Source organism: Lissotriton vulgaris, chromosome 6 (genome assembly GCF_964263255.1).
Source record: "Lissotriton vulgaris chromosome 6, aLisVul1.2, whole genome shotgun sequence".
NCBI lineage: Eukaryota > Metazoa > Chordata > Amphibia > Caudata > Salamandridae > Lissotriton > Lissotriton vulgaris.
In genome coordinates, this window is record NC_141694.1 from 832,886,407 (window position 1) to 832,901,858 (window position 15,452).

Below are 15,452 nucleotides of genomic sequence, written 5' to 3' on the forward strand. Positions count from 1 at the left end.
ATGTCAAGGAGCTGTACCAGAAAAATGTTTTTATTCAGTGGTCAGCCTGACATGGTTAAAATTGTATGTGTTTGGAAATCTACCAAATATTATTTTGGATATTTCCACTTAGAGTGAGGTCGACATGTTTCTGCCCGTATATGTGTAGTTTTACTGGGCTTTCTTCAGGACCGTTAGATGTGTACCTCGGTGGTGTGGGCGCGCTAAGGCCCACCCTTACCAGAGGACGTGAAAGTTAAAAACAGGTGAAAAAATAAGTGCAAAAAAACAAACTAACAAGTAGTGGGATTTACCTCAGTATTTGAGGAACCTGTATAGTTTGTAGGTTAAAAGATCCACACCCCATAGGTCTCGGGAGGGGGGTGGAGGCGACAATGGCACACCGCCCGCAACGCCCAACACCCGTTTAGCTTTCTTCAGGACCGTTAGATGTGTACCTCGGCGGTGTGGGCGCGCTAAGGCCCACCCTTACCAGAGGACGTGAAAGTTAAAAACAGGTGACAAAATAAGTGCAAAAAAACAAACCAACAAGTAGTGGGATTTACCTCAGTGTTTGAGGAACCTGTATAGTTTGTAGGTTAAAAGATCCACACCCCATAGGTCTCGGGAGGGGGGTGGAGGCGACAATGGCACATTGCCCGCAACGCCCAACACCCGTTTGGCACCTAGCTTATCCTGCAACCGGACCATGGTCCGGTTGCAGGATACGCTAGGTGCCAAATGGGTGTCCATCACCACCCCCTTTTGTACCGCTTTTGGCCCCCATAACTGTGGCAGGGTATGCTCAGATGTGAGTCCCTTGCTCACTTTGCCACTGGATTCAAGCAAGCCGGGCTGAAGACGGCTGGAATGCCAGAAACCGGTCCTCGGAAGCTTGTTTCCGGTCCAGGGAAGACAAGGCTTGGCATTTTGGGCTGGACTGTTCCCATGAGGCACAGGGTCAGACTGATATGCATATAGCCATGTCTGAACTGGGGTGGCAGAGTGGGCTAAAGAACGGTGATGGATTAAACCCAGATCTTTTGACTGGGTGTGAGTGTTTGATTGATTCAGATGCTCTGTCCATCACCACCCCCTTTTGTACCGCTTTTGGCCGCCATAGGTGTGGCAGGGTATGCTCAGACGTGAGTCCCTTGCTCACTTTGCCACTGGATTCAAGCAAGCCGGGCTAAAGACGGCTGGAATGCCAGAAACCGGTCCTTGGAAGCTTGTTTCCGGTCCAGGTAAGACATGGCTTGGCAGTTCGGGCTGGACTGTTCCCATGAGGCACAGGGTCAGACTGATTTGCATATAGCCATGTCTGAACTGGGGTGGCAGAGTGGGCTAAAGAACGGTGATGGATTAAACCCAGATCTTTTGACTGGGTGTGAGTGTTTGATTGATTCAGACGCTCCGTCCATCACCACCCCCTTTTGTACCGCTTTTGGCCGCCATAAGTGTGGCAGGGTATGCTCAGACGTGAGTCCCTTGCTCACTTTGCCACTGGATTCAAGCAAGCCGGGCTGAAGACGGCTGGAATGCTAGAAACCGGTCTTCGGAAGCTTGTTTCCGGTCCAGGGAAGACATGGCTTGGCAGTTCGGGCTGGACTTTTCCCATGAGGCACAGGGTCAGACTGATTTGCATATAGCCATGTCTGAACTGGGGTGGCAGATTGGGCTAAAGAACGGTGATGGATTAAACCCAGATCTTTTGACTGGGTTTGAGTGTTTGATTGAATCAGATGCTCCGTCCATCACCACCCCCTTTTGTACCGCTTTTGGCCGCCATAAGTGTGACAGGGTATGCTCAGACGTGAGTCCCTTGTTCACTTTGCCACTGGATTCAAGCAAGCCGGGCTGAAGACTGCTGGAATGCCAGAAAATGGTCCTCGGAAGCTTGTTTCCGGTCCAGGGAAGACATGGCTTGGCAGTTCGGGCTGGACTGTTCCCATGAGGCACAGGGTCAGACTGATTTGTATATAGCCATGTCTGAACTGGGGTAGCAGAGTGGGCTAAAGAACGGTGATGGATTAAACCAAGATCTTTTGACTGGGTGTGAGTGTTTGATTGATTCAGATGTTCCGTCCTTCACCACCCCCTTTTGTACCGCCGATGATGAAGCATGTCACCACCCAGGGTGGTGAGTGAGGGCTTCCAAAAAAATCCCTAATGATTTCCAGTGTGAATTATTCAGGTTGATTCCTTCTCTGTCCCTGTGCTTATACATATATTTTGCATGAAATAAACAGAAACATGGATGATTGTTTTATTGAAATATTTGATTTCTTTGACCACTATCTAAAATTATCTTGGGGAAACAAATTACCAACAATTGCACTACATGTATTGACCTATCTGATCTGGTCAACTAGGAGGATAGTACAGTATTGCTGGATTCGCGGACCGTCTACTAGGAAAGTTATGTAAATCACTAACTACACCAACAACAAAAAGGTTCTACTACGACTGCCAGCACTCAGCAGCACGCGACGTGATAGACACAGTCCGTTATCATGATTGCAGACCACTAAAAAATGTCCTACTACTAAATAACAAGTCATAAATAATATACTCAACCTATCAATTCACCACTATCTCTTCTTAGTGGCAGCAGGTGTACAAAGGAAGGACTAACCTTGAGTCTCTAGTCTCTCTATCATTACGCAGTTCTGCTCTCAAATGAGCACAAAGTTGCAAACAAATAAGCATAATAAATGTAGGCCAGGGATCTCCACACCTAGCAGGTGGAGCAGGTCCTGCTCCCGGTCAAGGAGGTCCGACCACTGGTGCGTCGCTTGCTGCTAGGTGCGCCGGACCCCTAACTCCCTATGCATGGCCCGGCACACCTTATCCCACAGCTGGCGACGCTCCCGGAGGCCATACCCTAAACCGAGCCTGCCCACTGCTGCCACGGTCTTGGGGAGGTGGCCCTGCACATAGAAGGTGAGTGCAGCAACCTCCGCCGCACTAAAGTCTTCCCTGGCATGTACATTCTCCGCCCTCAAGCGCCCTTAAGCGCCCGCAAGGGAGCCGGCTACGGGATGCAGGACCCTTCCCCTTTGACTTGCCGGCTCCCTTTGCCATGGTATTGGGCAAAAGAAGAAAAGAATAGGGGGGGAAAAAAGAGAGAGCTAAACAAAAAAAGTAGTTATTAAAGTAACAAAAAGTTGAAGAAAACACAAAATATAGATGTAGAATAATAGAGAGATAGATAATGAGCAAAAAAGATAAAAAAAAAGTTCAAAGAAACAAAGGATTGCAAAGATTATGGAAGGATTGAAATAGCATGCCCAGAACCATAGCAACGAATGAAAAACAAGATGGCCGCGCCCATTGAGGACCGCGTGGGTAAGTTTGCATGACATTTCTCTTGCGAACACGCAAAAATGGATGCGAACACGTAATTGCGGCCCGCACGTAGTAAATGCACAATGCGAGCATGCAACTGGCACCCGGAACCGGAAATATGCAACGCGAACACGCGAAACAAGATGGCCGCGCCCATGTATGACCGCACGGGTAACTTCGCGGTCATTGCGCTGAAAAAATCCCGCAAACATGCAAAGCGCCCAGGGAACACGCAAAAAAAATTTGCATGAATTTGCGGATTTTGCGGAGAGCAAATTCGATTTCGTGCGACTTCGCGTACCGCAAATTTGCACATTTCGCCCATACTTAGCTACTTCCTCTAGTCCCGAAAATTACAATAATTTCTTGGAAAACTCGGCTTCAGCAGCTAGGGATTTCCCCTTGCTCGAATACTGACTTGTCCAAGAACTCATGGAGTTTTCTACGAACTGAGACTCTTTAACCACATGCATGCGGTGCATTTTCCCGCTGTGTGCTAAGGAATGCAGGATTGCATTGTTTCATGACGAGCTCAGCTCTTCATGAGCACACGACCAGTGTACTGCATGACGAGCTGAGCTCGTCATGAGCAGCGAAGGGGTTAATGACCTTATTATGTCCACCTTTACGTCAAACTCGGTACCTTCACGGTATAAATATGCCCACACTTGCCATAGCAAACACACAGTGGTTTGGAGCAGTTCGACTATCTACTTCCTCGACGCACCCTGCTACAGCAAGTGCCGAAGGAAGCCGACTTTCCAGCAGACGCACTAAGAGAGACTCTGTCTTTTCTCTTGCACAGAAATCCAGCTCCAGTGTTTCCAAGCCACCCTTGCAGGTTGTTGGGAAATTGAGTCCTGAGACTGACCTTCTTCATTCTACACCAAGGTACGGAGCTGATAGACCCTAAGAGAAATCTTGGATAGAGTCTTGGCAAAAGATACTACATTTATGCTACACCCCACTTACTCCTTCCCTCATACTAGGCTTATGTTAGGTTCACCGGTGTAGGCGTATTTTAGACACACCAGTTGAGTACTTTTTTGCCTCAGTTATTTATGTATGTATTTATATATGGTCTAGGAACCATACAATGCTCTTGCAGTATTATTTTATTCTACTCTTTTTACTGTATGCATTATATTTTGCAACCAGTATTACGATTGTAGCAGTTAATTTTCTATGCTTGAGAAAGAAGACTGTTCAATATATCCTTTTTATTGAAAACACCCGTCTATTTATTTCTCTGCACCTCTGGTGAAAAGAAGCACGTACGAATGACTGAGTAAAATATCTATCTATTGTTTCCATGACTCTGAAGATCAGTTTTATCTTGGAAACAAAGTTGTCATGTTTATGTGGTTGTCAGAAACTAAATCCCTTCTTGTGAACTCGAGAAAGTTTCTAGTGCCCTCTGAGCTAGCTGGCACTCACAATTAAGTCTAATATATTTCGATAGATACCTAGTAGACATAAGTCCTACGTCACATCTATAGGCTATATTATTCCAATGCACAGAGCATAATGGGAATATAGGAACTACACTACACTAGCAACATCCTCCACCACTCCAAGTCTAGGAACACTTGCCTGTTCCACTAAAACAAGGCTGCTTATTACAGACTCCTGAAACTTTACAAAAGTCATCTTTGACTCAGGACAAGATTCCTGGAACACATCAAAAGCATTAAAGGTTGCCAAGTGGAAAAGATGGATAGCCAACTTCTTGTACCGAATGTAAGCCTTACGAAGAACAGCATACCGTTCCAACCTCTGATCTACTCTGTCAACACCACCCATGTGCCTATAATAGTCTAAAATGCACACAGGTTTGCACGTTTCAGAAACCTCACCCCAAACAGTCACCGGTTCAGTGCTTTCATCATGGATAGTAGTCAACATGTAGACATCTTTCCTGTCTGAAAACTTCACAGCTAGAAGCTCCTCGCATTGCACTGCACTGTCCCCGGACAAGCTTTTGACAAACAAGTTCTTTTGGGAAACCTTTACGGTTACAGCGGATTGTGCCACAAGCAACAGTGTCCACTTTGGCCAATTCCCTGAACAACCGCACACCAGTGTACAAGTTATCTACATATATATGATGGCCTTTGTTAAATAAACCTCTACCAAGTTCCCACACAATTTTCTCAGTCACTCCAAAAGTGGATGGACAACCAGGGGGGTTAATCCCGGATCCCTTACTGGTGTACACCCTGAAATTAGAGACATATCCAGTCTGACTGTCACACAGCATATACAGCTTAATTCCATAGCATGCCCTCTTACTAGGAATGTATTGCCTAAAAACCAAGCGGCCCTTGAACAACACCAAAGACTCACCCACTGCAATTTCTTTCCCTGGAGCATAGATCTCAGAAAATCGATCAACAAAGTGATCAATGACAAGCCGAATCTTGAAAAGACAGTCACAATCAGGGTGATCTCATGGCAAAGCTTAACCATTATCGACAAAATGCATCATCTGAAGCAGAAGCAAATACCTATCACGACTCATGACTGCCGGAAATATAGCAGTTGCCATCAAGGGACTAGTAGACCAATATGAAGCCACTGATGGCTTTCTTAGCAAGCCCATCAAAAAAGTTAAACCCAAGAACTTCATCATCACTTCCATATTTGTGGGAGTCCACCGAGTAGCTCTAGAGTGGGGCTTAAGGCTGGCACTGTTCTCCCTCAAAAACTATTCGGCATACAAATTAGTCTACTCAACAATCTCTGTCAAAAACACATCATCCATAAACAACTGAAAAAAATCAATCGGCAAAAAGTTTTCAGTGTTCACCCTACACCCTGGAACACCAGTAAAGTCTGGCAATGCCGGCTGCACCATGCCTGGGTCAACCCTGAGGTCAGCATTTTCAACAGGAAGCCTTGTAGCCCCAGGCTGCCGTTCAGCTGCCTCTTGACTCACTATACCAACGGGAAGTCTTGCAGCCCCAGGCTGCAACCCAGATGCCTCTTGTCTCACTATACCAACGGGAAGTCTTGCAGCCCCAGGCTGCAGCCCAGATGCCTCTTGTCTCACTATACCAACGGGAAGTCTTGCAGCCCCAGGCTGCAGGCCAGATGCCTCTTGCCGCACTATCGGCACATTAATGTCCTCCTCTAACGCAGGCACTCCATCCACACCAAGAGTAGCTTCATCTTCACTGAGAGTATCTTCATCATCAGACGATACCATGTGGAGAGAAAACTCACTGCCTGAATCTTCCTCTCCCACCTCTGCCTCAGAATCAGAGTCAGTCAGAGGAAGAATCAAAATTCGGCGGCTAGCCATTATCCTTACTAAGAAAGGAGACTGCACAAAAAAGTCAACAACCAACACCGTGAAAAGTAAGTAAAAAAATGTATCACAAAGATCTATGGGCCCGATTCACAGAATGATCTTAAGACTCAATCCTAAACTTACTACTATTTTGGTATTCACAGAATGCACTTACTACTTTTGGCATTTACAGAATGCACTTACTACCTTTGGTATTCACAGAATGAACTTACTACTTTTGGTATTCACAGAAGTTAGGATTTTGTCTTAAGTTTGTCTTAAGACAAACTTAAGACAGACTTAAGACAGACTTAAGTTAGGATTTTGTCTTAAGTCTGTCTTAAGTCTGTCTTAAGTTTGTCTTAAGTCTGTCTTAAGTCTGTCTTAAGTTTGTCTTAAGACAAACTTAAGACAAAATCCTAACTTCTGTGAATACCAAAAGTAGTAAGTTCATTCTGTGAATGCCAAAAGTAGTAGGTGCATTCTGTGAATACCAAAATAGTAGTAGGTTTAGGATTGAGTCTTAAGTTCATTCTGTGAATTGGGCCCTATATACTGATCTATATACTAAAAAACCATACAATTCACTTACAAGGGACAGCTACACTCACCAGCACCTACTCTGCAAAGACACCGCAAATAGTCAACGGTATCCCACTAGAAAGAAAGAAAATAATCTACAGAAAACAAAATACACATCAATCACAAATGCAAAATATTTTTTAGACACTCAAAAAACAGAAACCAAACATACTGGTATTATTACACACTTTGCAAACAACACATTTACTTTGAAATTGTACAAAAAAGGTGGGGGTTAGTGACCACAATAGTATTTCCATCACTCTGTTAAACTGGGGGAAAAAAGATTCTAATACTGTTGAATGCATTAGTGATATAACCCCAGTATGGCCAAATGGCATGAGGATTAAATGGGAAGGAGTAGTCCCTGCAAAGATCCAGAGGGAGGTGGTAATTAAGTGTAGGGAGGGTATAGAACATTGCCTGATGATAAGGTATATCCACACACACTGCCTGTTGTGTTTGCAGAAATTAATCTTACTATTAAAGGTATTCTAACAAGGAACATTAAAGGCCCAGAAACGCTAAATCTGGATGGTTTACTCTTAAATGCACATGGGCAATAGAAGATCTGAAATTAGCCTTAAGCAATAAACCCCGTATCCAATCATATATTCATGACCTTCGACTTAAATATAGGCAGGCTATTGTGGCCCGGAAAAAGGAACTCCAAACTGAAGCGTGGGATAAGTTAAGTCTAGCAGCCGATACAAAAAATAGTAAATTGTTCTGGGAAACTGTAAACTGTCCCTTTTTACAAAATGATAGCATACCAGAGTTGACATCTTATGTAAATTGTTCAGCTAGGTCTGAACATTTTTCCAATATTTTTAACCCGGATAAGATAATTTTATCTTTAATATTAAATGATGAATTTATATGGCCCACACTACCCCTCGTAATTAGTATAGATGAAGTATACAAGGGTCTTGCTAAAAGTAAAGGGGGAAAGGCACCAGGCCCGGATGGTACCCATAGACCTATAGACCTATACAAAGATGAAAAGGATCTGTGGGCCCCAATTTTAACGAGAATTTTTAATGCGGCTGCTACTGGGGACTTCCCTCCATCATGGGGCCAGCCATTAATTATCCCCCTTTTCAAAAAGGGCTCCCGCTCTGAGGCCAGTAATTATCGCCCTATTTCACTGCTTGACTCATCAATAAAAGTTATGAGCAGAATTTTACTAATGAGATTAGAAACTTGGGCCACCGATAATAAGATCTTATCCCCTGTCCAATATGGATTCAGGAAGGGCCTAGGTACACTAGAACAAAGTATGAATTTAGATCTACTCGTTAGTAAATACACAACTGTGAAGGCGGGTAATCTATTTTTATGTTTTGCCGACTTGAGCAGTGCTTTTGATTTGGTGGACCACACACTCTTGTGGTCCACTCTGCTCAATTCTGGGGCTCCAAAGGAGATAGTGTATTTCTTGGCTCGAGTATATGAAAAACTGTCGTGTAGTGTGAGATATGGGCCAACGGGTGAACGTACTCCTTTTTTTGATGTGAGAAGAGGCATTCGGCAGGCCTGTGTTCTGGCCCCTCTTTTATTTTCACTTTTTATTAACCAAATAGATGAAGTTTTAGGACAGTTACCAGTAGACGCCCCAAAGATAGATGGAAAGGCTGTACCTATTCTACTGTATGCCGATGATGCCGTTTTAATTTCGCGTACACCGATCGGACTTCAAAGGCTTATTAACAATTTTACAGATTTTATCAATGGCAGAAAACTTTTAATTAACAAAGCTAAAACTTTTTTTATGTCATGAGGCAAGAAAACTAATACCACAACGTCTTTTTACTTGGACGGTACAAAAATAGAAATGGTCAAGTCCTTTTGCTACTTAGGCATAACCTTCTCAGGTAACGGGAAATGGCACAATGAATTTACTAACTTACATTTTAAGATGACCAGGAACACAAACAGTATATTTAGATTTGCCACTAAACTTGGGTACCATAGACTAAAGGATATGGTAATCATTTATGATGCCAGGAGTGTTTCTTCTACCCTTTATGGGGTGGCGTATGGGGTCATAGTTTCGACAAATCAATTCAGCAGGAGGAAAATAAGTTCCTCAAGCGGTTACTTAGTGTTCCTACATCAGCAACTACTGAATTGATCCACAAGGAGGTTGGCATTGATTACATTGCTGACCTTGTGTAGTGTAGTTCCTATATTCCCAATAGGCTCTGCGCATTGGAATAACATAAACGATAGTTTAGACGTAGGACTGATGTCGACTAGGTCTCTATTGAATATGTTAGACTTAATTATGAATTCCAGCTAGCTCAGAGGTCACTGGAAACTTTCTCGAGTGAACAGGAAGGAGTTAACTTTCCTGAATAGACAAGAAGGGATTAGTTTCTGACAACCGCATAAACATGACAACTTTGCTCCCTCCAGAATAAGGAGTATATCTCCAGAGTTGTGTGAAAACAATAGATAGCTATTTCACTCAGTCAATCGTGCATGCTTAGTTTCACCAGAGTGCAGAGAAATAGAGAGACGGGCGTTTTCAATAAAAGTTGTTATTTATTGAGCAGTCTTCTTTCTCATGCAAGAGAAGTGAATTGCCACAATTGCAATACGTGTCATAAAGTAAAGTGCGTACAGTAAAAGGAGTATTATGAAATAATACTGTAAAAGCATTTATATGGTTTCTGAACCATATGATACTTAAAACGTATAAAATATGTACAATACATACAATGACAAAAGTTGACTAAACGTACTCAACTGGTGCTTCTAAAATACACCTACCCCGGTGTACCTAACCTAAGCCTAGTACGTGGGAAGGAGTAAGTGAGATGTAGTTTAAGTTAAGTTAGTTTTGCCAAGAATCTGAATCAAGAATTATCTAAGGATTTAATCAGCGCGGTACCTTGGTTTTAGAATGAAGGAGGTCTTGTATCTCTTTCTCAGGACTCGATCTCCCAGCAACCCGCAAGGGTGACTGGAAACACTGGAGCTGGATTTCTCGGCAGGAGAAAAGACAGCGTCTCTCTCAGTGCATCAAATGGGAGGGTCGGCTTCCTTCGGCAATCGCATCAGCTGGGCTTTGGGTAAGTAGATAGCCGCTCTGCTCCAAACCACTGTGTGTTTGCTTAAGGCAAATGCTGGTATATTTACACCTGGAAGCTGCCGAGTTTGACGTAAGGTTGGACATAAGACGTCACTAAGAACTTTCAGTTCTTTCAGGACTCTCAGGAGTTCCAGGACAAATCAAAACAGAAGCAGGGGGAATTCCCGGGCTGCTGGAGGCTTGGTTTGTTTAAAGAACGCATTGTACTTTCTAGGAGTCTAGGGAATTAGCCTTGCCGTATTTGGGCTGCATTGGCTATGACTAAATATGGATATGATTCGTATGCCTTTATAAGGGTATGATTTGTTATAACCACATAAGGGCATGAATCGGGACTATTTAATTAGGGTCCTAGATACGTTCACAACACTTGCAGCTCTACGTTCCCTTCTTTTATGGGGGTCTATCTGGTCTAAAAATGAGACAGAGTTCACTAAATCGATAATTATGGACTGTATAAAGTTAGAGCACTGTTCCCGTATTTTATGGTTAAATTATATTCATCACTGGTTCAAGCTTTTATTTAATGTTAATATTTACACAGAACCAGATTATATAGCCCAGATATCCAAAAAGGAATTTAAGAGTACCTTTCGCGCGTATAAAAGAGATGCACGAAGAACCCTGCTTGAAGACCAACCCACAGCAGTGTTCTATCAGCAATTGGGTCTATATGAAGGTTTTCAGGCCTATTTTACAGAAGTAACAAGAAGCTCACACCGCTTTGTTTTTACAAGACTCATGTTAGGGATTGCTCATCATCTTGTAGCTTTCCCATCCATGAGGAAAGGATCAAGTATGGAATGTCCGTGCGACAACTCGTCAAAACAGAGTAGCTGCCATTTTTTATTATTTTGTAAACTTTATACCTTTTTAAGAAAATTTTACCTGAAGCCTATCTTTTTAAAGTATAACATTCGATCCACTGTAAACGCCATGAAATTGATAAGTTCTCTGGAAAGCCCAGACATTTGTTTTTATGTAGCAATTTACATTCTTAAATGCATAGCTGCTAGAAAATCTATTATATTATGAAATCCTTTATAGCTCGGTATAATAGCACCTCAGGAGACCCGATTTGCTTTGTTTTAAAAACAATTGTTAGTTCTTTGATTTAGGCACAAGTCACTTTACTATCTTTATGTACTTAGTTAAAAAAAAAAATTCTGATAGTGTGTCTAACAGTTGTATACATTTTTTAAGATAGACTAAAGCTTTTATTTATTTGTACTAGCAACTTTATTGTACATTTGCACAGCCGTAATCAGACCAAAAATTGGCTATGGGGCTTAAAAACTGCAATTTGTTGCTTAGTTAAATATCTAAGACTGATCAAGGGTGTGAGGTACTGCCGAATATGTATATGGCACTGATTTGCGAAATTTGCACTTTTTTTGTATATAATTTTGCACTAGCCACTTTTTCCAAATATGCAATGTTATTTTAGCGATGATTACACTTTGTACAGTTGGTTTTAAACTTCCTGTATTATTACAAGTGTATATTCAATAACAAATGAATGCGTAAAATAGGTTGTTGATATGTTGAATAGGATTAGAACATGATGTTTATGTAATTATTCTGTGCTGCTTATATGGTTGTGCCTTGCAAACCGAATAAAAGCTTTTGAACTGAACTGTACAAAAAAGGTCTCTTACCAAACACATGCAACTACACAAACAGCAGAACCACCAGTAACAAAACCACAACCTGCAACAGTCTAAAGATCAAAAGCCTTGAACCAGAACAAAAAAGAGGGAAATAAAACATTACAATTCACAAGAAATAAAAAAAATACACATTATAAGAGGCTATGTTACAGTTTATGTCACTACATAAATGGGGGCAGAAAGGCCAAATAAACGGACTGAATACACATAAACAAATATATGTCCCCTAGAATCAACCAATTTATTTATTTTTACATCCCTGGTACTAGTGGGCTTTTCTGCCCCCCCCCCCCCCGCGGGCCAGAAATGCCAAAAATATAGGTAATCTGTCCCCAAGGGGGAGGGGATGTAGAAAAGTCTTACAAATTAATTAGGCCCATAAGGAAGCGACCCTTGCCCAAGGGGTCGCTTCCATTTCAAATTTAAAACACTCCCTGGTGTCTAGTGGGGGTTTCTGCCCTCCCCTGGGGGCAGAAAGGCCAAATAAATAAACCGATCTGCCCCCGGTGGGGCAGAATATACTAAAAAAAAAAAGGCCCCTGGAAGCGAATGGTCACTTCCAATTTAAAAAAATAATCCAATTCCCTGGCTCTAGTGGGCTTTTCTGCCCCCCCCCTGGGGCCAGAAACGCCAAAAAATCAGGCTATATGTGCAGGGCATTCCTGGTGCACGATCGCGACGCTGTGCGCGATAGTGCACCAGGAATGCCCTTCATTGGGACATCGGGGGAGAGGAAACGCTGTTTCCTCCCCGGGTGCCTCAAGGCCCAAAGAAATACCGCCCAGCGCACCGGAGGCCCAAACTTACCTCTTGTTCCTGGACCCGCTGGAAACAAATGGTTTCCAGAGCGTCCAGCGCTTCCTGATGATGTTGGCGCGTGCTGTGCTCGCTGACGTCATGGGGAGGCGTGGGGGGGCTCGGGGGTGGCAGCGGAAATTCTCCCGCTGCCATCCCTGTTTTTTTGTGGGCACGATCGATGCCCCAGGGGGGGAGCGCCAGTGCTCCCCCAGGTGCTGTGCTGATGACGGAGCGGTTCTGTCATCAGCACAGCCCAACCGATGCTGATGACGGAACCGCTCCATCATCAGCATCGAAGGGGTTAAGATATCTATCCCCCTTTGATTATGATTTTTCAGGCCATGCTCTGCTGCCCACATACTGTTTGCCCTGCCTCTTAGACTTGTTCTCTGGCCCATGCATGGGCATTACAGCCCTTCACACACGAGGGTAGAATGAGGACCCACAGACTCAATGCATTGACCCTTCAACGCACACTAATATAATCACTTGGAATGAGAGGGGTATGCTGTGTACTGCTACCTCTGGCGCAGGTGCGCTCACATTGCACTACTACAAGTGCTGCATTTGGTATCTTCCAAAGCTGAACACCTCTGGTACCGCTGGCAGGACCAGGTGTTTATCACAAACTACTCCTCATGTGTCCCAGTGGTGATGACATGGGTGAAACCGGGAATCCCATTCACTGCAGAAGAAGTGGTGACAAATGCAGAAGGTCGATATGTGCTTGTCCGAGGTCAACTGGACGGTAGGCAGGTCTTACTGGGTGAGCTATATTCCCCCAACATGGATCAGGTTGCCTACCTGCACGACATGTCCGGCGTCCTGTCTGGATGGAGCGGGATCCCATGGCTTATTGGTGGCAATTTTAATGCTGTTATCGAGATTACTCTGGATCACTCTTTTCCTCCGCTGCAGTGCACAGTAGCTGTATTTAACGCATACGCATTCATTGACTGGATGAAACATTGGACCTTTGTGGTCCTCTGGCATGCACTTAATCCAACCCTAAGAGGTAATTCCTAATATTAGGCCCTGCACAACCTAAACGTACCACTCAACCGTATAATAGGGTCAAACGCCCTACCCCCCACAATATGCCACATTGATTAATAAGACCACACACACTCAGACCATAATCCTCAGTTATTAATACAAGCCTGTGAAAAAGAAGTTCCTGTCATCCCCAAGTGGCGTCAACATCCCTATGAATCAATAAATAAATCAACCAGAGTACTTGTAGAGCGCGCTACTTACCCGTGAGGGTCTCAAGGCGCTGAGGGGAGGGGGTGCTGCTACTGCTCAAAGAGCCAGCTCTTGAGGAGTCTTCTGAAGAGTAGGTCTTCGGTCTGCCTTATGTGGGTAGGGAGGGTGTTCCAGGTCTTGGCAGCGAGGTAGGAGAAGGATCTGCCGCCGGAGGTCGTTCGTTGGATGCGGGGGACAGCGGCGAGGGCGAGGCTGGTGAAGCGGTGCTGGCGGGTGGTGGTGTAGAAGCTGAGTCTGCTGTTAAGGTAGGCTGGTCCGGAATTGTGGAGTGCTTTGTGTGCGTGGGTGAGGAGCTTGAAGGTGATCCTCTTGTCGACAGGGAGCCAGTGTAGGTCTCTCAGGTAGGGGGTGATGTGGCTGCGGCGGGGGACGTTGACGATCAATCGGGCAGAGGAGTTTTGGATGCGTTGTAGTCGGCGTGGGTGTTTAGCTGGATTCCTGCGTAGAGTGCGTTGCTGTAGTCCAGTCTGCTGCTGACGAGGGCCTGTGTCACCGCTCTTCTTGTTTCGGTCGGGATCCACTTGTAGATCCTGCGGGGCATGCAGAGGGTGTTGTAGCAGGAGGAGGAGACGGCGTTGACCTGTTTAGCCATGGAGAGGGAGGAGTTGAGGATGAATCCTAGGTTGCGTGCATGATCGTGGGTGTTGGTGCTGTTCCCAGTGTGATCGGCCACCAGGAGTCGTCCCAGGCTGAGGGGGTGGGTCCAAGGATGAGTACCTCCGTCTTGTCCGAGTTCAGCTTCAGACGGGGACTCCTCATCCAGTGGGCGATGGCCTTCATTCCCTCGTTAGACTTACATCGCAACCTTAGTCTGCACAGTTAGTGCAGAAGCCTCCAAGGTTATCATAACAATGTTAGCTGTTACTCAGGCTGACTGGCCCACGCTCTAGACACAACATGCACAAAGCTGCCGCTAACCGAAATTCTAACGCCTTTAATATTGCACTGCATGCATGATTAGGGCACTTGGAGAAAATCTATTTCCAGAGAGAGAGAGAGAGCTTTTGCAGATACTGATCTGACTCACCTCTACTGACCTTTGAGGTATGGGGTTCCCCATTCAAGCCTAAGAGACCTTCTATTATTATAAAACATAGTTCCTAACAAGGGAGAGTGGTACACAAGGCACTATAGGACCTGTTTCCACTATCATTATAATAGGATTTCTCCTTTTGTGTTTTATGTAATTGTAACAATGCTGATCGTATTATTTTTAATCATATGCCTGTTTATGTTAGCAAAAATACTGCATCTTAGAGCAAGTCGTTAAAATAAACATTTTAAACTTTTCTGTGTCTCTATTTACTCACGTTTTGGACTGGTATGAGAATAACAAACAAATGAGTGCTCTTGATTCCCACCATTCCTGAGAGTAGCCTAATTTGCATGTTCTGGGTTGTCTAACCATTGGTAACTTTGC

General features: G+C 44.2%; 1 protein-coding gene across 2 annotated transcripts in view; it reads right to left on the bottom strand.

Annotated features, from left to right (window-relative positions):
- The window catches only part of LOC147708069 (potassium/sodium hyperpolarization-activated cyclic nucleotide-gated channel 1-like), a 1,702,968-nt gene that overhangs the window by 914,080 nt on the left and 773,436 nt on the right, over positions 1-15,452 (bottom strand). The gene's annotated exons all lie outside the window — the stretch shown is intronic.